Consider the following 22,487-nt stretch of genomic DNA (forward strand, 5'->3'; position numbering starts at 1 on the left):
GAAGGTCTCTTCAGCTGTGTTTAAACCATTGAGGAGAGGGAGTACCTTGAATATGCATGAGCATGACCGAGGCAGTAGCAGCAGAGGTGAATTTTAATAATTAATTCATTAAGCCAATTTATTTCTCTAATTGGTTGTGAAGCTTTGTCAACTAGGAGATAGTAAAAACAATTAAAAATTCAAATTATTTTTTTACAACTTGGTGGAGCTTAGGTATTAAGGATGCACAGAGAGAGAAAAAACAGACAGGAAGCCCCAATCATCTCTTCAATAAGTGTTTAAATATTTACAAATTGCACTTCACTGAAACTCATTTTTATTTTTATAAATGTGTGTTGTCTAAATGTGTGCGAGGATATTGATTTCACACACAAGTTCTGAGAGTCTTTTTAGAGTTGAAGGGCCTTATACTTAACCTTAGCTTCATGAACCAGCTTCAGGGGGTCTATGAACGCCTTGAAATTATCTGGAAAAGGTTACATATGTGTGCAGTTTTCTAGGCTGAGCGGGCAGAGATTTTGCCAGATTCTCACGGTTTAGGAACCACTACTCTACTGCAATTTTTCCAATTATCTGAGTAGTCAGCAGACGACAGCCTAACAGTTTAGAGACACCAAGTCCCTCTGCAATTAGAGAAGGCTGCATCCAGAGTGTGTGAGTATGCTCCTGCCATCCCAAACTGCTAATGACCAACCAGCCCCTTAGCAGAGGCTCAGAGCCCTGCCTGTGATAATAGCCTTGGAAAAGTCACTCTGTAGTTTCTGCCTATCCCTCTCTTACTAGTAAACTAAGCTGTACAATCAGGCCAGAGACTGCAGCAAAAACTAAGAGCAGCTAGACGAAGGCCAACACTAGGCGCAAGTCACCACTGGAACTAGTGCTCTAGAGGTTCAGAAGAAAATTATCAGAGCCAGAACCTTGCCACTCCAAGTGTGGCCCACAGGCCAGCAGCATCAGCATCTTTGGGGAGCTTGCTAGGAACACAGGATCTCAGGTCCTCACCCCAGACCTACTGAATCAGAATCTGCATTTTGACAAGCTGCCCAGGGGATTCGTAAACACCTTAGTTTAAGAAGCATCGGTTCAGTGGATGCCCAGTTCTGAGCACTGCTATTCATTCTCAGTTCAGCTCCTTCTGTTCCATCTCCCCTGTGAAGACACATCCCTCGTTTAACTTTACCCTGATTTTAGCTCCTCAGTGTCAGGTGGAATTTCTGTTCTCTCGTGTCCCCTTAGGAAGCAGCAATTTCTAGTTCATGTTTCCTGTTGCGGCCCCATGGTCTAAGCTCCAGCCCATTTCTGGAGCACGAACTCCTCTTGCTGCACTATGTTGATGGTGTTGTGATGAAAGAGGAAGGAATCCAAAGATCAGGGTTCTCCAGTCACCTTCCTCACGAGCCGCAGAGTCATGAGCAAGTTACCGCCTCCTGTGCCTCAACCTCCCGATCTTCATTAGCTTGTGGCAAGAATTAAACAAAGATATTTATGAAAAGTGCTGTGTGCCTGGCACAGTACAGAGGCTCCAAAAATGTCTCTTTGCTGTTTGAGTCATTTGGCAAAGGCCACAGATACTCTCTGGAAAGGGCACTGAATTGGGAGTTAGCCAGTCTGCTCTTCTTGTACCTGATCAGGCTTTGCCTAGTTCCGTGTGAACTTGAGTAAGTTCCTTGCCCCTCAGTTTCCCAACCTGTAAAATAAGGCTTTGACCACACAGGACTTGCTAAGATTCTGTATTATACCTCTGCCATATTATATATTGCCTCCTAGAGAAAGCCATCACCCACCAGATGTTCTACAAATGGAAAAAAAAAAAAAAGCTATACTCGATACACTTAGTCTCACACTTGAAGGGTATCCCTTGAGACAATATGTTTTAATTGTTCCACTTCCATGGACATTAATCCCCCGCCCTTAGTGATTCTGAGTTGCTGAGGCTGCTTTATGCAACCAAGAGCCCAAATCCTTGGTCCTTTGTGAGAGATCCTCCATTAAGTCTGTCTCAAAACACAACATGCTTCAAGTGAATTGAGCACAGTTGCAAATTCCTCTGTGACAAAATGAAGATTAATTTTGAGCTTCAGTACTTTGTGTTTATCCATCATGGTGCCAACTGTCACGGTAATGATACAGTCTCCCATGCAGACAATTAAAAATCATGCTCAAATAATCTGTTCGAATTGCTTTGCTTTGAGTTTCAGTTCAATGTAGAAACATCCCCCATGCCATAAGGAGGGCCACCACACTCTTTGCAGTTTTGGGAAAATTTTAACAACCTGTAGATACAGCTTTTTCACTCTAAAACATCTCAAGAGGCCTCTTAAAACTGAAGCAATGCAAATGATTGTTTTGTTTTGATAGTGCCTGTATTTCTTTTCCCTCTGTTTCTAGACCCTGGAACTGCCCCTCCCCAGCACCAAATTTGCTTCCCAAGATTCCTATCTCTGTTGAGAACCTCATACTCTGGAATTTTCTCTACTTGCATCTCCCTACACCAAACTTACCTGTTTTGATCATTCTCTCTGAAACCAGATCGCTGCTACTAAACAGCAAAGGTGACAAATTAATCTGTTCCCATGTACTCAGTGGTTGCTAATGAAGCTTGTTCTTACTTTGTCCTTTAGAAATGGGAAAGGAAGAAAATAATCACCCTCCCCTTTTTACTGAGTGTGGGTTGGCAGGCCGTGATGCTACTTAACTCCTTCACCTTCTCCCAAATTAAGTCACGTTTGTGAAACTACAGCTCACATCCAAAACGGGGAAAATACAGTTCTCTGGAAAAAGCGGTAAAGGGTGGATCTGTTTCCTTGTCTTCTGTTATTTTCTTCTTCTCTCTATGTAAACCGTTTGTCCCTTTCCCCAGTCTAGCCTACTTGTATTGCTTAACTGAACACCAAATATTAGGTAGTGCCTTTCCACAGGAAACTGAAGGTTTTCATGAAAAAAGTCCTTTTTCTTCTCCTGGTGTATATCCATCTTCTAGGGGAGCAAGGCAGGTTACCATGGGCTTATGCTCCATTTCCAAGTGAAAGAATCAATATTTCCTGGGCCTAGCTCAGCTTCCAAAGAGAAGGATCCCTCCAATATGGGTAAGGCAAGAGAATGTTAACTCAGCACACCTCTTCACCCATGCAGGTGGATCATATTAGGGAAGTAAACAACAGTTATACAATATTACCAGATTCTGGAACTTTCCACCAATGCTACCTTAAATGTCTAACTCTGAATTGGAACTGCATAAAAGGCTCTTAATTTAGAGATTCATGAACATTGGCATTAATGTAAAGAAGCTGTTAACGTATGTCCTTAATGTACTTGATGATACCTGATATATGCAAAAGAGATGTGAACCACTTACCCTCTTATGGGAAGCCCCATGCTTTTTGACTTTCAAAGAACGATGTCATCTCTTGAACATTTTATCCCTTTCTTAATCTGAAGATCTCTCTAAGGTAAATTCAGCTATTCCCCTTAGTCTATTAGTCTTATGTAATTAAACTCTGTGGGTGTGTATCCAGGGTTTCATGTCAGGGAGAGATAAAGCCTGATTAGGTTTCCTCCCCAGGGGGAAGAATCATTACTCTGAGACATGTTACTCTTTGTTCTTGAGGGCCGTGCATTACACTGCATCATGGTTCGGAGACATTTGTCAGTGTGTCATTGTCCGGTGAAATCACAGCTTATACCTTTCTTCTATTCTCAAAACTTTAGGGTACCATATAATTTTTCAGAAGCAATGAAACTTGTTTTTGCCTATAAAAATAGCAATAGACACAACCTAGAAGACAGGCTTTGACTTTTGTTTTCTTTGTTTTAAAAATCTTCCCTATCCCAGTAACAAGCTAGAGGGGGTCAGAAAGATGTGTTGACCAGTGTCAAAAGAATTTAAGAGTCCCATTTTGAGGAAGATGACCAAATTATCAGCACAATATTTAGATTACAGAAGGATGTGCAGTAGAATTATGGCTTGTCTTTGCTGTGAGCATCCACACTGGGTCTAGCCACAAAGAAAGGAGAAAAAAAAAACTTTGCCAACTCAGAAGGACACTCATAATTTTTATTGCAGAAGGGAGAGGAAGAATACACAGGGTTCTGTGTATGTGGGTACATGTGTGTGCCTGCCTGTGTGTGAATCTATTAAATATATGTGCATGCATGTAACAACAGGATTTTTATGGTGGTAATATGGCTTCTTTGATTGTCAGGAAGATAGGATTAGGATCATACTTGTGAAGTTGCCTAAAGATAATGATCATTTGTAAACCTTGACTGCCTTTTCTCATTTTTAGTGAATTTTGAGAGAGTGGACTTTTTTCCAAAGGGGACTTTAACCAAGGAGAGTGATAGAAGGTAAAATTACGAAGCAGGTGAAATTTATCATCACATCCTATGTATCCCTTTTCTGGTAACTTTTACTCCTCTCTGTACCTTTTCCAGACCTTTCTACCCACCAAAACCAAGGAAAGTTATAAACATATTCATAGCAATAATAAATGGCTTGGGAAACCACAAGTTAAAGTGGTTGAGATTCAGAAAGATCTGAGATTGAAACCGGGCTCTGCCATACACTGTGGGACCTTGGACAAGTTTATCTTTCTGATCCTCAGTTTTTTAACCTGGAAAATGGGAATAATGAAATCATCTTAGTGCTCTTGCTACAGTTGAGTGAGTTAATGCATCTAAAATACTGAGCACAGTAGCTGGGATGGAGTAACTGTTTATATAGATGATAGTGTTTATTACTGATATATCTTCCTGAAATGAGAGAAAAGAGCTCAAACCTTTGTACTTTTTCTAACAGTAAGGTGGAAGCTGTGGGTTACATTTTTCAGGAAGGATGAGTACTGAAATCATTCTACCATCTATTAGTAAGGTAAACTATATATTGTGGAAGATCACCACCAATTAAAGATGAGGAAATGTTTGCTTTTAAATATATATATATATTTTTGAGATGGACTGTCGCTCTGTCGCCCAGGCTGGAGTGCAGTGGTGTGATCTCAGCTCACTGCAAGCTCCACCTCCTGGGTTCATGCCATTCTCCTGCCTCAGTCTCCTGAGTAGCTAGGATTACAGGTGCCCGCCACCATGCCTGGCTAATTGTTTTTGTATTTTTAGTAGAGACGGGGTTTCACCGTGTTAGTCAGGATGGTCTCGATCTCCTGGCCTTGTGATCCTCCTGTCTCCGCCTCCCAAAGTGCTGGGATTACAGGCGTGAGCCACCGCACCCGGCCTAAAATTGTATTTTTTTAGGGGAGTCAGGTGTGTATCAGTTAGTGTTTGCTATGTCACAAACCTACCCAGAAGTTAGCGTAAAACGATGTTTATTATTTCTCAGCAATCTGTGACCTGGCTGGGTGGTTCTTCCAGTCTAGGACAGTCCTTTTGGGGCTTGATGGTCAAGGGTGGCCTCACTCACATGTCTGGGGACTCTGCTGGGTCAGCTGAGATGTCTGGGCTAGCTTGGGCCTGTATCCAGGTAGTATTTCATCTTCCAGGAGGCCAGCCCAGGCTTATTCATCCAATGGCCAAAGAGTTCTAGCAGCTACAGAGGGCAAACTCCAGCAGGTAAGTACATTTCAAGCCTCGGTTTGCTAATCAGCCAAAGTCAGTCATGTGAGCAACCCAGACACAAGGAGTGGGAAGTAGATTCCACGTGATGGGAGTTGCTGCAAAGAATTTGTGGCCACTCGGATTCTACGATATGAGGAATTGACATTGGCCAGTCCTTCCCATGTTCATACACAGCTATGAAAAAAATTCTTTAGGATTTTCTCTAATGAGTTGACAGCTTTGCTCCAATAAAAAAAACAAAACCTTTAGGAAAAAGGACATCACTTCTTAAAATACAGAGTCATTATCTGCATCTGATTCTTGGCCTCTCACCCATACCAACATAAGTATAAAATTTCCCAGGTGATTGTAGCCAAAACAGATTGGTCCAGAATTCTCCACACAAGTCAGCTGCCTTTTTACTATTTGGAACTGTTGGAAAGTACAGCAGTTCTGTATTTCCATGTTTATTCAAGAAAATGCAGGCATAGGAAATGCCAGAAGTGTCTTTGCAGGAGATATGAGCTGGAAATAAAGCACAGAGTTTGGAAAACATTTGAAGCAAACAAAACAACACTACAACTGCACCTTTTGCAACTTCTCAGTCAAAGCATTGACTCATGGTGACTTGAAGACCATGAACACTGGGCATTCCACTGCCAAAACCTCGGCATCTTCCAACTGATCAGTGTGTCTCATCTCCCACTCTATTTCCATACCATAGTGCTTTTCTTTTGTTGAATTTTAGGGATTTTTATAGGTCTTCTGGGGCTCCTGATTTAATATCCTAGAGTGACAGAGAATGGGCATTATGTAATTGTGAAAGGAAAATTCTCTGCAATTACAACGTATTGCTTTATTTTCTGCAAACAAAATATTTCATGGAGTTATTCAGTTTGCTCTTTTGTTCTACAGTAGCTCTTGTGGTGAACACTAGAGCAGCTCAATCGGCTGGTCTGAGTCTCTCATATATTTCAACCAGACAGGATGTTTATTTGATACAGGTGGTAACATCACACTTAATGCAGTAATGTAGGAGTTAGGAAAAGCTGTTGCTTCCTCCTCCTAATGCGCCCTTTATTACTTGTGAATTTGGACAATAAAGACAACTTCACTGTGTCTCGATTTTTTCTTCCATAAAATGGAAATATGAATTATTGTCTATCCAAAGAAGTGTTGTTCTAATGATCAAATGAAATCACATTTGGGAAAGTGATTTGTAATTTTAAAAATCTGTATAGAGATGATATTATTATTTTTAGCTTTAAAAAGGTCATATCCATAATCATTCAAAGGAGTGAGAGATGCAGGTCTGTTTCACTGATTTGAGTTTAGGATGAGTAATTAACATCAGATGGGAGCAGGAAAGCCACTTCTACGGGTCAGGTATCCTCTATTCCAGTTCAGTAACCATCCTCATTCTAGCTTATTCTTGGGATTATCAAGATACCAGAATTTACAGTTATTTAGAGACTAATCACCCCAAGCATGGATTACTTCCTTTCTGCTGCTGCCTAATATGTAGCAACTGATTTCCTAGGAAACAACTCCACACCCTAGCAGCACTTGATTCAAACATGGGAGAGAAAGTAAAAACTCAGAACTTAACTATATGGAGGAATGGGATGGGGGTGATTATTGCATACAAGTGTAAATCATGTATTACCTCCCTAACCTCTTTGGCGTAAATACTGAGTATTCACTCATCGGTAAACAAGTTTTGTGTTTGTTTGCTTGTTTTTTTTTTTTGTTTGTTTGTTTTTTTGTTTTTTTGAGATGGAGTCTCGCTCTGTCACCCAGGCTGGAGTGCAGTGGTGGGATCTCGGTTCACTGCAACCTCTGCCTTCCAGGTCAAGCAAGTCTCCTGCCTCAGCCTCCCGAGGAGATAGAACTACAGGTGTGTGCCACTAATTCTGACTAATTTTTTGTATTTTTAGTAGAGATGGGGTTTCACTGCGTTAGCCAGGATGGTCTCAATCTCCATGACCTCGTGATCTGCCCGCCTCAGCCTCCCAAAGTGCTGGGATTACAGGTGTGAGCCACCGCGCCCAGCCAACTAGTATTTCTAATGGTCTAAGTACAATGAAAACTTGTTTCAGAGCAGAGATGCTTTATATAACATCCCTCTTCTCCATTCCCTTCTCTGCTTTCTCCTCTCATCCTCTCTTATCTTGGAGTGCCTTGTATACTTTGAGTGTCTTTACCTAAGCGTTACTCAACCAGGAGATTTACAAATGCACAGGTTCTACTTTGGGAAGGGAAAACAGAAATTAATTAGAAATCAAAGCACGAGACATTTAATTTAAAACTTGAATTTGTTATTGTTTCAAACTTAACGTATTCAAGTGTACCTCTTCTGATTGAGAAAAGAAGCTGAGATGCTAAGATATGAGAATGTTAATATAAACTCTTTATTTTTAAAAAATCATCATTACCATCACCAAAACCGAGCTCCCCAAGAAAGGGAAAAATAGACAAAAAGAAACCTGCCCTAGGTGCTGTTGAGAAATGAGAACAATGCCTTTACTTTTGTTTATCACTTTCACCTTTTCAAACCACTTCCAAATATTTTCTCACTGAAAAACCTGGTATGGAGATCTAAGATTTTCAGGAAGGACCTTTAGTTTACTTGTTTTTGTGTAGGATAGACACAAAATCTTTCTGAGGTCTACCAATGTGGTTATTCAATGTATTTGTGTCTTCCATACTCACATATAAAGGAGAAGTGCATGAGAAGTTGACCATGGGCCAGGCGCGGTGGCTCATGCCTGTAATCCTAGCACTTTGTGAGGCCGAGGCAGTTGGATCACCTGAGGTCAGGAATTTGAGAGCATCCTGGCCAACATGGTGAAACCCCGTCTCTACTAAAAAATACAAAAATTAGCCTGGCATAGTAGCACACGTCTGTAATTCTAGCTATTCAGGAGGCTGAGGCAGGAGAATTGCTTGAACCCGGGAGGTGGAGGTTGCAGTGAGCTGAGATCGTGCCACTGCACTCCAGCCTGGGTGACAGACCGAGACTCCATATCAAAAAAAAAAAAAAGAGAGAGAGAGAGAGAAGTTAAGCATCAATGAATGTGGCTCAGCTCCTAAACCGCAGGTTGAAACCCCAGGAAGCTCCATGCCTCTATCATCCTACGCTCCAATATGTAGTCAGTCATTTAGTCTTTCAGTGTCTCTGTATGAACGGAAGGGACTCACAAGATATTCTGTGGGGAAAAAATTAAGGTTTTTAAAAATGATAATATATGTTATCTGTTGACTTTCTACTCTGGGCCAGGATATTGGGTTAAGGGTTTTAGAAATGTTTTTGTCAACTTCTAAAACATCTCTAGATATTTTTAGCACGTTGGATTTAGAAGTAAGAAGGGAGGCTAAATAAGTTGTCAAAGGTCACACAAACTGTTCCAAATTCCAGCCCAGATCCGTGAGCAAATGACTTTGGGTCGCAGGCTTGACTGCATCTTTGCCGTGAGCAAATGACTTTGGGTCGCAGGCTTGACTGCGTCTTTGTAAATATTGTTCAGTATTCTGAAAACTCCTTGAAAGGAAACTTTGGGGAAAATCATTTTAATTGTAAGCCCCATGAGGAGACCATAGTTCAAACACATCCCTTCAGCCTGGGGCCAAGTAAGAGGAGCTTTAAGAAACCCCCAGGGGAGTTTATCATGTGGCCTGTAGTGTTGGTAGAACACTCTGGGCTGCTGGAGGACACAGGTCTGGAAATACAAGGGACAAGAACCTGGCTGTGGCAGCACAACAGAGGTTTTGGAGTCACTGGACTCCTGTTGACTAAAGGTCAAAGGTGTATGTTTTGAGAGGAGGAGACATTGGCAGAAATAGAAACTGGCCTGGAGCTGTTCCACATGATCTTTGCTAGAGAGAGCCACCTGGAAGGACAGAGTCCCCAGCAGAGAGAACCTGTGTGATGATGGACTTCTAAGAACCAGAGACCTAAGGTAAGGCCACAAGGAGCCAGCCAGACATTCTAGTCAGGGAGGCACAAGGGACCGATACCACACGAATGAGGGCTGGGTCCCAGCCAGATGCTAGGAGATGCCTGACAATCCACCATGCCCTCCATGAGTCAGAGCTGACTATAAGTGTCTGCTACGGTCAGGAGAAACCACAGCCAGCTCCTAAGAGTTCTAAGCAACTAATACGTTCCTCGTCCCAGGCCTTCTCTCCCTTCCCTGCTCTTCCAAGTGTTAGAGGAGTCGGGGCATCTAGCAAGGGTATGGCTGGAGGTTGAGGGCAAGGGCAGGATGGAGGGACAGAAGTCCATCAGGAAAAAACAGAACCAGACCTGCTTTCTTTTCCAGAATAGGCTTCTAGCCAACAGCAGCCCAAAACCACAGCTTTAACATCATTTAACATGCATGGAGACTGAGGTCAAAAGTGAGAGAATTTTCGTTTTGTTTTGTTACCTCTGAGAAGGTAGATGAGCCATAAGGCCACAGAGAAAGTTTGCAAGAGAGGTTAGGGCAGCAGACAATGCCTTTTGATTTTACTCTTTAAGTCCTTTAACGGTAACATCTGGGTCAGGGATATGAGTGGGCTTAGCAGTAACAACAAATAAACCCCATGGTGCCTCATTCATAGATTTACTGAACAATATTGTGGTAATGGGCACCTTGGCTTCGATTAGAAAAGAATTATATATCGAGGCAAAATTGCAAAACCTACTTATCTGCAGACATCACCTAATTATGGGGCCTCTGTCACCTACCACCCACGTAACCAGGGGCAAGTTACTTACATTCTACGTGCTTAGATTTCTACATTTGCAAAATGGAGGATTAAGTCACTTAGTCATAAGATTTTGGGAAGGAAGTAAATAAGTCAATATATTTAAAGTGTTTAGAATAAGAAGTAACACATGGTGAGTGCTTAATTTGATATTTTAAATGAGCTTTATTAAAATCAACACACAGTGAATTCAAGCAGTTAATTTGAAAGCACCCATTCATTAAGTGAACAGTGAGTTTTAAAACAATAAAATATAAGAAATGTTCCAATAGTTCAAAAACAAATAAGACTCGTGGAATTTTTGAGTGAAGTGAAAAAAATTAAAGGTTAACTGTATTTTCTTGGTTATTACAAACATAGCAAGCCCATCTCTGGACTTGGACAGATCTGTCTTGTAGATTTTCATAGCAATTGGAGTTCCGGTGAATATCCTGGAACCAAATGACCCTCTTACAGTTTCAGAACACAGTTTTGTATTGAATTATGCTAACTGATTTTTATAAAATCCCTTTATCAGTTGGAGCTTCAGGTTCACTCTACATTTTGATTCTGTCAGTTGGTCTGTTTTTATAATGGGGCAGAAGTCATTTGCTGCCAATTTAGAAGCTTCTACTTAGTGTTAATTCATCATATTCATTTCCTCTATTCTGCAAACAAATATAAACTCAAGTTCATTAGCTACTGGGATCGTTCACTGCTTCGTTGGGATGTGACCACATATTGATTTCATACATTCCTGCATTACATTTTTCCTTCCTTTGGGAGGAAAATTCTATTGCCTACCTCAGAGGTCCCCAACCCCCAGGCCAGGGACTGGTACTGGGCTGTGATGTGTTAGGAAGTGAGCTGCACAGCAGGAGGTGAGCGATGGGCAAGCAGGCAGAACTTCATCTGTGTTCACAGCCGCTCCCCATCACTTACATTACTGCCTGAGTTCCGCCTCCTGTCAGATCAGTGGCAGCATTAGATTTTCACAGAAGCGAGAATCCTATCATGAATGGCACGTGCAAGGGATCTAGGTTGCGTGCTCCTAATGAGAATCTAATGCGTGATGAGCTGTCACTGTCTCCCATCACCCCCAGATGGGACCGTCTCGTTGCAAGAAAGCAAGCTCAGCACCCTCACTGATTCTGCATAATGATGAGCTGTATTTAATTATATATTACAACATACTAATAATAGAAATAAAATGCACAATAAATGTAATGCACTTGAATCATCCCAAAACCATCCCCCCACCCTGGTCCCTGGAAAAATTGTCTTCCATGAAACTGGTCCCTGGTGCCAAAAAGGTTAGGGACTGCTGGCCTACCTAATGTCCCTAATGACATTATAAATCTGCATACTGTTAACGAAAGAAAAGCCATATAAAGACTTTTTAGTTTACCTTTCTGAAAGGAGATGACTTAAGAATGAAATTCAGAAAGTTTAGAGCGAGTAATGAAGAAAGGCATGGAGGCTAGAAAGAAAGTAGATAATGTTGTTCTTTTCCTAGCTCTATTTTCACAGCACACTTCATTTCTTCTCAACCATGTCATAATGGGATCTACTGATATATTAATACTTAGGTCCTGATATTTCAAGAAATTAACTTTAATCTGTAGTTTGTCCATGTGTGTTTCAGTCTAACACAGAGGGTAGTGGTGAAGAGCAAGGATTCTGCAACCAAAGTACTTGGGTCTGAAAGGGGTCTATCCTGGCTCACTACTGCAGTAACCTTGGGCAGGTGACTTGTGCTGTCTGTGCTGGGGTTTCCACATCTGTAAAATCAATGGAAAAGGTATTAAGTTCTTATATTTAAAGTGCTGAGAAAAGGGCCAGGAGCAGTAGCTCACACCTGTAATCCCAGCAATTTGAGGGGCCAAAGCAGGATAATAACTTGAGGTCAGAAGTTCGAGACCAGCCTGGGCAACATAGCAAGACCCCAATCTCCACACACGTGTGCATACATGCACACACACACACATTTAATTTAATTTGAAAATTAGTTGAGTGTGGGGGTGCACACCTGTAGTCCAAGCTACTCAAGAGGCTGAATCAGGAGGATTGCTTGAGCCCCAGAGTTTGAGGCTGCAGAGAACTATGAGTGTGCCTCTGCACTCCAGCCTGGGCAACAGAACAAAACCCTGTCTCAAAAAAAAAAAAAAAAAAAAAAAAAAAAAATTTTTAGAAGAGTAAGGGGCACATGGTGGCACTTAATAAATCTTAGTTCTTATTATTTCTTTTATTTTTCTGCTCATTTCTGAATGAAAGGATGGCTTCTTGTTTAGTGTTGTTTCTCCATGTTATTTGGAGACAGACCAGCATATTACAAATGAATAGAGTAAGTTAATTTAAAAACCTAAGTTTGTGTTAATACAGCCAATTTGTATTTTGAAGGTCAGGTGCTGGTTGTGATGATCAATCTCATTGTTCTTGTTTTTGTGTTTGGATTGTGGAAGTTGTACCCAAAGAAGCAGTGAATCTCAAAGGCCTGTTTCCTGCCTTTTTCCTGTCCCAGTCATTTCCCTCTACCAGACTCTTCCTTTCAATTTCTTTCTAGAGTGTTCTCCTGTCTCCATTTTTGCTCTTTCCTTCACCATCAGTTCCTCTGCGTGTCTGGTTGTCTCATTCTCATCTGCTAGGGTACTGCCTTTCCTATCTACATCTCATGAAATTCAGGTTTCCCAAACTCACCTTTACTCTTGGTAAACTCTCCACTCACAAGGAGATAAGCATTACAAATAGCACATGGAAAGAAAAGAAAAGAAACATTTAGAAGGAGACTTTTCACAACTCCATGTGTTTTTCCTAGATTACGATTTTGTTTGTATTTAAAGTAATCATTTTAAGGTGGTGGGTGCCTGTAGTCCCAGCTACTCGGGAGGCTGAGGCAGGAGAATGGCATAAACCCGGGAGGCGGAGCTTGCAGTGAGCTGAGATCCGGCCACTGCACTCCAGCCTGGGTGACAGAGCGAGACTCTGTCTCAAAAAAAAAAAAAAAAAAAAAAAAACAAAAACAAAGTAATCATTTTAATAGATTGGGAGTGTTTCTCAGTATGATTCTGTGCGTGCACATAGATTACAAGATTTTGCAATGTAGAGACTGAAAGTAATTTTTCCCCATGGCTAACTCCAAAAATGCAGACATTTTGCTGAGTGACTTAGAACCAAGGAAGCCAATAGAGGGTATATTTAACGCAGTATTTCCATTCATGTACTTACCACTTTTTTTCTGGAAAGGAATTAAGAGCTTACAAAGATATATACTCCCCAATAAGATAATGTGAATTTAAAGTGTGTCTCCCCCCACACAAAAAAGTAAAAATAAAGTATTGGGCAAAGTAGAGCCAGGGAGACTAAACATTTATATCATGATGACCCACATGTCTTTTTTAGATGTGGTTACATAATTGGCTAGGAAAATTAAAAACTTGATCAAATTTAGCAACAATTCCCAATGTTTTCCCTACTTCAACTTATAGAACAGATGACTTTTACCTGCGAAATTATCGTCTCCATGGGGAAATAGCTGTAGCCAGTTTGCCTCTTGCTATTCCACTTTTCTGCCTTTCAGGAAGAAAGCACACAGGAATTCAAGTTACTGTGACATTGTTATAGGGTGTCCTTGAATCTTTTCTAATTTATATCTTGTGTATGTAATTTACAAACTTCATTACTTTAATCATAATAATAAAAATCCCTTGCAGTGCATCTTAAATATACCGTACTAAAGAACTCCTAGGTTTGCACAATTCACATTGTCCATAAATCAACATAAAGGAAATAATAACTCAGGTTAAGGACGATTAATCTTGAAATGAAGATCAAGCAGGGATTTCATCTGGGACTCATTATGGACACACTTTGTTCAATGAATCACTTTCTCCACGACACCCTGACTGACTGTAGAAGGACCAACGAGTTCCATTGGACTAATTCTTAACAGTCTTAAGAACTGAATGCTAAGAACATCCTAATAACCACCTAAATAAAGGCAATTCTGTGGGATACCCACTTTCCCTCACTTGTCATCCTTCCTGATTGTTTCTGTGCGTAAGGCTGATAGTCATTATGCTATTGATTATTTAAGAAAACGACCCATCTTGAAATAATGTTATTGGCTAACATTCCTGGAGTTTTCTTGAAAGGACTTTTTCTGTCTTTTACTTCATTACTTTAGAGGTAAGGACTTCCCAAATAGCTGCTATAACTTCACCACATAGATAAGAAAGCAAATTCGCTCAGTTGTATTTAATGTAGGGCAAGTATTCTTAGACATTTTGGGGTCACAAATCCATTGAGAAAATGTTGAAATCTATAGACTCCATCCCCAGAAAAATGCACTGATTCATAACATTACATTTTATGTACCATTTCAAGGATTTTATAGACCTCTTAGAGCTTACACAAAGGCCTTCTAACCCAAAGATGCCACTCATTTTAACTTAACTAATACAGCTCTGCTTATTTTAAGATATATCCATGTAAATGAAAGCCTGTGTATGGAGAATCTACCTCTGGAAGATAATTTGAAATGACCACTACATCAGTGTCAATAGACAGAGTCAAGAGAGGTATTTTATTCATGAAAAAGGCAACATAAATCCTCACACAGATGCAAATCCGATTTACTGGGATTGGCAGAACCTGATGTTTATGACAGATATTCTTGGAGCTGACAAAATCTAGTATTTTTGTGGAAGCACATACCAGCTTCAAATTGTCCATTTTTCCTGAAAAGACTGGCCCTTGGCAAGCATACTGATGATATAAAGAAAGCGGAAGTGAATTTTAATGTAATTTCCTTCAACCACATTACATGATAATATGAAAATGACAAGAAGAGCTTTCTTTTCTCTCTTATGTGAGGGTGAGGGAGGCTTGCAATACAAAGAATATTTGGAGAAATTATGGTTTGTTAGTTGGGCTTTTTTGATACTCATTAGTCACTTTGGTTTTCAGCAATTGTTTAACATCCTTCTTTTGCAGTAAAAAACTTAATTTTGGAATGTGATTGTCAGGTTAATCAGAGCTAGAATTATCTATACAAAGAAATAGCTGTGGGCTTTGATTACCTACCTAACCTTAACCAATCCCAGTTGGCTGAGTGGGTAGGCATTAGAGTTGTCATTCTGTGATTTTGCTGCGTATGATGCCGATGCGTCAAAAGGATTTATTTATAGAAGATCATAAAATTCTCAGCTTAAAGTGGGACATTTTGCTTCTCTACTCTTCCCACTAATTAGGAATTGTCACTGACTTTTGCAGTTACCTACTTAAATAGCATTGATTCTTATACAGTACATTTCCTATAGCATGTTTATATGTATTCAATATAAAAACTACGCACGAAAATGCAAAGATTCAAGTAAACTTTGATGGTATAGAAGGATGTAAAATTATGTGGCTATGTTCTTTTTATAAGAAAATAATCATCAAAAGTAGATATCAAGTATACTCTTTGGCGGAATTTCTATTCTTTTTGTTTTTTTAATTTGTAATATTGGGTGATTTAGTAGTATTTTAAAACCACATTAGAGACCTTTGTAGGGTATAATATTCTTGCAAAAAGAGAAGGAGTTACATGAGAATTTGACTGTAGCTGTCTTTGAAGGAGTAGGATTATGGATGATTTCTGTTTCCCTCTGTTTCTTTATCTTTGTTTTCTTTTTCTGGAATGAAAATGGATTGCTTTTGCAATAAACAAAAATCGACCAAAAAATTATTTTTGGGGAAAAACAATGCTTCGTGTAAAAAAAAGAAAAACAAACACACAAGCTCTTTTAGAAAGCAATTTGTATGGTTTTTTGAGGCTAGGAAGTGGGGGTGGGGGTGGATATGGAGAGACTGGTTAATGAATACAAAATTATAGCTGGATAGGAGGAATAAGTTCTGGGGTTGTATAGCACTGTAGAGTGAATATAGCAAACAATAATTTATTGTATATGTTCAAAAATCTAGAACAGAGGATTTTGAAAGGAATCATGAATGTCTGAGGTGATGGATATCCTAATCGCCCTGATTTGTTCATTACACATTATACACGTATTGAAATATCACTCTGTACCCCGTAAATGTGTACCATTATTATGGGTCAACTAAAAATAAAAGGAAAATAATGAAACCGAACCAAACTAAACCAAAACAACAACAAAAAAAGCAATTTGGAATAGAAGCAAGACATACATTATAGCTCTTGGCCCAGGGGAGTTATTATCATAGCAAGGCAATGCCAGATCACAGTGCACATGAGTGTGATCTCTCAAAAGGAAAAAGAGAGAAAAGCAACAGCATAGAGGCTAGGGAAAAAGCTCTTTCCAGCAGCAGAAACAACTGTTTACATGAAGTTGTATCTCAGCCTAGCGCAGCCTTGAGGAACTCTTAGGTTTCATAGAGGAGCAGTTTAGGACCAAATTATTGCCTCAAGTACAAGACGAAGGAGTTTTTTGCTTGACTTAGGAGGTGATGAAAACTCATTTGAAAGTATTTGAGTAGGTGAGTGATCAGATTACTACTAAGCTTTAGAAACATTGACTGGCAACCTGGATTAGCGGCTTGGAGTACGGAATAACAGTAGAAAGAGTTTAGTAATTGAAACTCTTTAAAATAGTCCAGATGAGATCTTAACTTAGGCTTCAATTTTATGAGTGGAATGGGTAAGATGAGAAAAAGATATTAAAAGAAAATGAGGCCAGGCGTGGTGGCTCATGCCTGTAATCTCAGCACCTTGTTAGGCCGAGATGGGAGGATCACCTGAGGCCTGGAGTTCAAGATCAAGCTGGCCAACCTGGTGAAACCCCATCTCTACTAAAAATTAAAAAAAAAAAAAAAAAATTAGCCAGGTGTGGTGACAGGCACCTGTAATCCCAGCTACTGGGGAGGCAGAGACAGGAGAATGGCTTGAACTCTGGAGGCGGAGGTTGCAGTGAGCCAAGATCGCACCACTGCACTCCAGCCTGGGCAACAGAGCAAGTCTCCATCTTAAAAAAGAAAAGAAAAGAGAAAGGCATCTTCACTTTACTTAAGACACTCCATGTATTTAATTATTTAATTCACAACTAACTGAAGGCTGAAAATTGAAAATGAACTAAAAACTCCAGTCAAATTTCATACGCAGTGGACCTGAGTTCCCAGACTCTTACTCTACTCCCTTAGTGGATTGCCCTTAAGATGAGATTCAAGGGCTCTAGGAAAAAAAAAAAATCTGTGAAAAAGGTGTTGATGGCAAGGTACTTATTTCTTTCAATTTTTGCTTTATGGAATCCACATATTTAAGCTCACCTTGATGAATTCTATGTTGAACTTGTTAATAGAAATGATGACTAGAGGGAGAGAGGGGGAGGGAAACCGAAGAGCCTACCTACGAGTCTATTTTCACATAGGGGCAGAATATGCTAACTGAAGACTCGTTTATTCTGAGTAATACATATTTTTAATTTTCAAAAAAAATTTTTTTTGAGACAGAGTTTCACTCTTGTTGCCCAGGCTGGAGTGCAGTGGTGCGATCTCGGCTCACTGCAAACTCCACCTCCCGGGTTCAAGTGATTCTACTTCCTCAGCCTCCCGAGTAGCTGGGATTACAGGACCTGCCACCACACCCAGCTCATTTTTTGTTTTTTTTTTTTTTTTAGTAGAAATGGGATTTCATCATGTTGGCTGGGCTGGTCTCGAACTCCCAACCTCAGGGGATCCGCCCACCTTGGCCTCCCGAAGTGCTGGGATTATAGGCGTGAGCCATCGCACCTGGCCTCAAAAAAAATTTTATTTTGAAAAAAATGTCTATGGATTTAGGGGGTACAAGTGTACTTTTGTTACACGGATATATTGCATAGTGGTGAAGTCTCGGGTTTTAGTGTAACTATCAACTGAACGGTGTGAATAACATTTTAAAAAGTTGAATTCCACAAACCTAAAACATACAAAATTATCAAAGAACTATTGTATTTGAGCTTCTTCTAGAAAAAGAAAATAAAGATGAAACATTTCTCTATGTTTTCTTATTAAAAATCATTGCTCTGTGCATAGTAGTTGCTCAAGAAATACCCATTGATTAACTGGCTACATGAACAAATAAATGAATGAACATTGAAATTACAATGCATTTTTATAATCTATGTGAACACTGGGGTCTATAGTCTTTGCACTTTATAGACATTAGGCTTGTCAGAAAATAGAAAGGATCATGGTACCCAAATGAGAAAAATCATCCAGACAAGAAACCGTCACTCAGGACCTCAGGTATATATTGTTACAGTTTGCACTTCAGTGACCTAAGAGCAAGGAATGGGCTTAAAAATAGAAGAAAATGTCATCTATTATTTCATAACTCAGTAGCTGAAATATAGGCCTACTTGGATAGAAAGACCTACAGCCTAGGTGAGAAGTCTGCTCCCTTGTTTAAATTCACATTGCACTATTGCACACTCCAAGTGTGACTTCCCTCAAAGTGTTTCTTACCTCAGAGGAGGCCTCAACCAGTCTGAAATTGTTCCATGTTTCATCGGATTCCTTGACAGACACAAGAATGACAGCTGTGATGTGATTTGGAACCACCTATGTTAATGCTCATACAGTCATGACTTTTCTTCCTCTCGGCTATTTGGAGATATAAGGGAAGAGAAGATTAAATCTAAGAGTTGGAAAATACACTTCTCATTAATATGGTCTTGTTCTTTTCAGACACACACACAATGTTTAATGAGTTCTTAAAATAGTTAGTATATATTTTTACTTGGGAGAAGGAAGAAAGGGATCTTAGACTGTGTGATCTGAGCACCCTCCTTATTTTATGGAGGAGGAAACAAAAACACAACATTTTAGCCAGACTTGACGGCACATCCATCCGTAGTCACAGCGATTCAAGAGGCCGAGGTGGAAGGATCACTTGAGCCCAAGAGTTTAAGGCTGCAGGGAGCCATGATTGTGCCAATACACTCCAGCCTGGGTGACAGAGCAAGACCCGGGCTCATAAAAATTATGAAAAGTAGGCACTGAAAAGGTTTAATGAGTGTGCCAACTAAGGTGATGCTCATTTCTATCAGAATGATGGTGAAATCTAGGGATTCTCTCCCACATTCTCAAGATAGCAGTCTGAAATTCCAGGGTACAGCACTTATTAAAAGGAAAACACTTGGAAAGAACATCTTATGTTATCTAAGAGTCTGAAATGGAATTCATTTCATATACCCTAAAACTGAGCTGAACGTTCTGATACATTTTGCTTTAGAATGCTGCTCTCCTTGCTAGGCCAGCATATTTGTCACACTGTAGCATGAAAATAAAAAGAAAAAAATAAGCCACTCTAGAACTATAAGCACTAAAAATAATTTATGGCTTAACATGTCTCAAATAATCAGCCAGTTCATCTCTTGTCAACAGGAAGCACTTTGGGGTTTTTTTTCAACCTGGCCTTGGTAACTGGGATGCAAATACTAAGCTCTTTAGGGAGTCAAGAACTCCTCATATGAAAGCCAATGAACTCTCAAAGCAAGCAAAATTGGAATGCTTTTATTAAATGGAGTGTAATACTCAAGATTTCGCTTACCCCATTGCTTGTTTCAAAGCCCTCTGCCTCAATAAATAATTTAGTTTCAGACCTTTAAGCTGTTATTTGGAAGCGAACAGCCCCCACCCCCCATCTTTTGTTCCTCTTATGTTGTCAGGCACGTAGATATATCAGTAATAGACACAGGGGTGTGGAGTAATATGCTAAATGCTAAAATGCCTTCTCTGAGCCAAGACATTTGACTTCTTTTCCATCGCAAAGTCTTAGGACACGTGAGGTAAGCAACCTGCAGCTTTAGATGATCAACTGCAATGTGATCAAAAGAGCAACTTCCATATTAGCAATGGTGCCAAATATGGTGAGGTAGACAGAATATGAGGAGACAGTCTCAATTGTGGAGCCAATTGATTGCGTGTCCATGAGGAAGTCACTTCACCTATTAGGTTCACTGTCTTCCCACTCTGAGGTGCCTCCTACCTCTGGAATGCTATGATGTAAAGGAACTATCCATGTGCTACTTGGGTTTTGGCTTCCTTTTTGTGTTAAAGCTGGGCACATCTAAGGAATCTTTGATATACTAGATAATCTCTGCTACACAAACCTGCATACCTGCAGTCCTTCTTCTTTTTTTTTTTTTTTTTTTTTTTTTTTTTTTTGAGATGGAGTTCCGCTCTGTCACCCAGGCTGGAGTACAGTGGCGTGATCTCAGCTTACTGCAACCTCGGCGTCCTGGGTACAAGTGATTCTCCTGCCTCATCCTCCTGAGTAGCTGGGATTACAGGTGTCCACCACCACACCTGGCTAATTTTTGTATTTTTAGTTGAGACGGGGTTTTGCCATGTTGGCCAGGCTGGTCTTGAACTCCTGACTTCAGTTGATCTGCCTGCCTCAGCCTTCCAAAGTGCTGGGATTACAGGTGTGAGCCACCGTGCCGGGCCAAATCTCCAGTTCTTGAATGACATCTGAATATCTGCTTCTGTCCATGTTCATCACCATGTTCATTGTATTTGAAAACATCACCTTTCTCATCCCAGTTATTTACTGGTCTCCTGCTTCCACTCTTGCATATACACACATGCACACACATGCGGACACAGTTTATTCTTCATAGGGCAGCTGGGGTGCACACTTTTAAGTATAAATCCTCTAATGGCCTCTTACTACATTGGAATAAAATCCCATCCCCTAGCCTGCCGTTGACAGTGCCTGGGCTGGCCCAGACTCCCTCTCCTTCTACTCCTGCCCATACTTACCATGCTTGGGCACTCTGATGTTTGCACCAGTAACTCCCTCCAGCTGGAATGGTCTTCCTTGATTATCCTGTAGCTGGGTTGTTTTTGTCACTCAAGGTCTCAGTTTGGGGCTGCCCCCCTTAGAGAGACCTTCCTGAACCCCATCCTGACAGGAGGCTATGGTCACTCTTGGCTCTGATCAACCAGCTACAGTTCTGCAATAGCAGTTACTGTTCTCCAAAATCATAATTTTATACTTGTCCACTGCTTTTATTCCCACCCATTCCCCTAAAATATTTGACAAGACTTTGCTTATTCTTTCCATTGATGGGTGTCACTAGAACAATGTCTAGCACGTGGGTACTCAATAACAATTTTTCAAAAGATTCTGGAAGATAATAAAAATATATTCTCTTTGGCTGAAGTAATTGGATTTTGTCAACCCTGGGGCCTGATTGGCATAATACATCTATAGATATGAGTAGAAATGTCTCAACCTTCTTCCCTGGGGAGTTTGAGCTTGTGAAGTCTGACTCTCTAGGTTGACATTTCTGCAGATTGGGTAGAGTTAAGTAGGTTTAAATTGATAAAGTAAAATGGCAGTGTTATCCAAGAAGTTAAAATAGAGAATGCAGGGTATAAGCACATAACTTACATTTTTAAATTACACAAAGGTATATGCAAAATGTGCACCCATGAATAAAATTTATATCGATGTAGCTATGGCCAGGTGCACACACAAGTCCAGATAACTATAGCAGTGGGTGGAAACAAAAACTTGAGTATTACAAGCAAAACCTAACACCAAAAATAGTTTACCCTATTTTAGAGATGTAGTAGTCAGAGTCATAAGGTAAAGAGATAAAAACAAAACTCAGAGTGTGTACATCCAAATAAATATTTCTCTCAATATGGTCTTCAGAACACCATACAATATATTCTGCTTAAATAGGCGTATGGATTGATTCAAGTGACTTGTTTTTGGTAGGTTGCTAGAACAACTTAGAACATTCTAGAACCTCCTAGAACAGAATGATTATTATCAGTGGTGGAAACATCTGTACCTCTTCAAATACCCTCTTGGTAAAAATGTATGCTTGAAAGGCAAAATGATTTATTTGTGCCTCACGACCAATTAGCAATGAAGAGAATTCAGAAAAAGCGAGCAAGGAGCTTAGGATGAAAAGCTAGAGAAGAGGTGAGAGTTGACCTGGGTGGGATGCGAAGAGCTGGCAGGACAAAGGCAGGCACCCCAAATGGAGAGAACCTGAGGAGAGTGCAGACCTCTTGTGGAACGTAGAATTGAGTGTGGATAAGCCTGGAGTAAGAGGTGAGAAGTCAGGTGGAGAACCTTGGGTGTAGTCACATTACAAAGACGTTTCTTCCTTTCCAGCAGTCAGAAAAATGTGGGCAGAGGAAAATGAGATATTTCTGGGGACACCTATGTCAGAGTGTGAGGCTTGGGGAGC

At 40.3% G+C, this 22,487-nt stretch overlaps 1 protein-coding gene and 1 long non-coding RNA gene across 6 annotated transcripts in view; one reads left to right on the plus strand and one right to left on the minus strand.

Moving 5' to 3' along the window:
- PHACTR1 (phosphatase and actin regulator 1) overlaps positions 1-22,487 on the plus strand; it is a 578,071-nt gene that overhangs the window by 99,863 nt on the left and 455,721 nt on the right. The window lies entirely within an intron of this gene.
- Positions 13,753-22,028, minus strand: LOC126953734 (uncharacterized). Its single transcript, XR_007725331.1, has 3 exons — positions 21,838-22,028; positions 18,739-18,876; positions 13,753-13,848 (listed from the first exon to the last, which is right to left on the minus strand). It is a non-coding gene; the product is annotated as an uncharacterized LOC126953734 (long non-coding RNA).

This window comes from Macaca thibetana, chromosome 4 (genome assembly GCF_024542745.1).
Source record: "Macaca thibetana thibetana isolate TM-01 chromosome 4, ASM2454274v1, whole genome shotgun sequence".
Taxonomy (NCBI): Eukaryota; Metazoa; Chordata; class Mammalia; order Primates; family Cercopithecidae; genus Macaca; species Macaca thibetana.